Source organism: Nematolebias whitei, unplaced genomic scaffold (assembly GCF_014905685.2).
Source record: "Nematolebias whitei isolate Nwh7 unplaced genomic scaffold, NemWhi1 Nwh_scaf_13771, whole genome shotgun sequence".
Lineage (NCBI taxonomy): Eukaryota > Metazoa > Chordata > Actinopteri > Cyprinodontiformes > Rivulidae > Nematolebias > Nematolebias whitei.
Window position 1 is genome coordinate 1 of NW_023632316.1, and position 1412 is coordinate 1412.

General features: G+C 38.1%; 2 non-coding genes across 2 annotated transcripts; both read left to right on the forward strand.

Moving 5' to 3' along the window:
- The first annotated feature begins 197 nt into the window (after positions 1-197).
- On the forward strand, positions 198-286 carry trnar-ucu. Its single transcript is given in 2 exon segments — positions 198-234; positions 251-286. It is a non-coding gene; the product is annotated as a tRNA-Arg (tRNA).
- Positions 287-1000: 714 nt separating this feature from the next.
- On the forward strand, positions 1001-1092 carry trnar-ucu. The gene is given in 2 exon segments: positions 1001-1037; positions 1057-1092. It is a non-coding gene; the product is annotated as a tRNA-Arg (tRNA).
- Positions 1093-1412: the final 320 nt, after the last annotated feature.

Below are 1412 nucleotides of genomic sequence, written 5' to 3' on the forward strand. Positions count from 1 at the left end.
CTCCATCATGCCACAGAGCTTTGTATTTGGTGACTGAAATTACATCAACTCAGTCAAAATCACTGTCAGTGATATTAGTCTGTTCAAGTCAGAGCTGCTGTCTGACATGAACTCTAAATCAAATCATGACTTTTTCCTTTTTGACTACAGGTCAAAATTTGATTTGTCTGCTGGGTACTCAAAAATACTAGATATGTGGCTCTGTGGCGCAATGGACAGCGCATTGGACTTCTAGACAAAAACTGAAGCGATTCAAAGGTTGTGGGTTCGAGTCCCACCAGAGTCACTGCTTTAATATTGAACACTACCCTAAAGCAGCATCTCTCTCATGCAGTAAAAATGGCAACAGTCTGGTATTCCTGGTACAGTGAGAAATATGCAAATTTGGAAAAACTGGCTCTTAGTAAGACTCAAACAAATCTCATGCTTTAGAGAAAACATTTGAAACAAATACATCTTCATATAATGGAGCACAAGATCTAAGTCAACCAGGACGACTGGGAGTTTATCTGCTGGTGGACTTGAAAATAACAGCAAAGAAACATGCAGCTTTGTGGTGCAACAGTCAGCGCATTGGACCTGAAGTAAAACACCAGAGGACTCATTCAAAGGTTGTGGGTTAATGTCCCGCCAGAGGCAACACATCAAGTTTGAAAATCACTATGGTCCAGGTTTGGCAGTTAAAAGTAAACAATAGTGCGATATTCTTTTGTACTTTATAATAAACTTCAGTGAAAATAAATTATTCTCAGAATTATTCATAAAAGTCTTTAAAAAGAGTTAAATTTGTACATATTTCCACTTGTACAGTTTGAAATGTGAACATTTGGAAAAACTCTTGATGCATTTGTGAATCTTGGAGTACACGTGCAATTCTTGTGCTTTTGTGAAAACTTTGTAGATGAATTTATCTCCATAGACTGGAGCACAAATCAATGTTGAAATACCAAACTGGGAGTTCAACTGTTGGTGTATTTAAAAGAAACATCATGAATCATGTGGCTCTGTGGCGCAACGGACAGCGCAATGGACTTCTAGTTGAACACTAAAGAAGTGATTCAAAGGTTGTGGGTTCGAGTCCCACCAGAGTCACTATTTTAATATTGAACACTACCCTTAAGCAGCCTCATGCTCAGACAGTAAAAAATAACAGTCTGGTATTCTTGGTACCATTCAAACTGTGAACATTTGGAAAAACTCTTGATGCATTTGTGAATCTTGTGGTAAACACACAATTCTTGTTCTTTTGTGAAAACTTTCTAGATGAATTTATCTCCATAGACTGGAGCACAAATCAATGTCAAACTAGAAAATTCGGAGTTCAACTGCTGGTGTATTTAAATTACCACCATAACCCATGAGGCTTTTTGGCGCAAAGGACCGCACATTGGACTTCTAGCCTATCTCAGGAA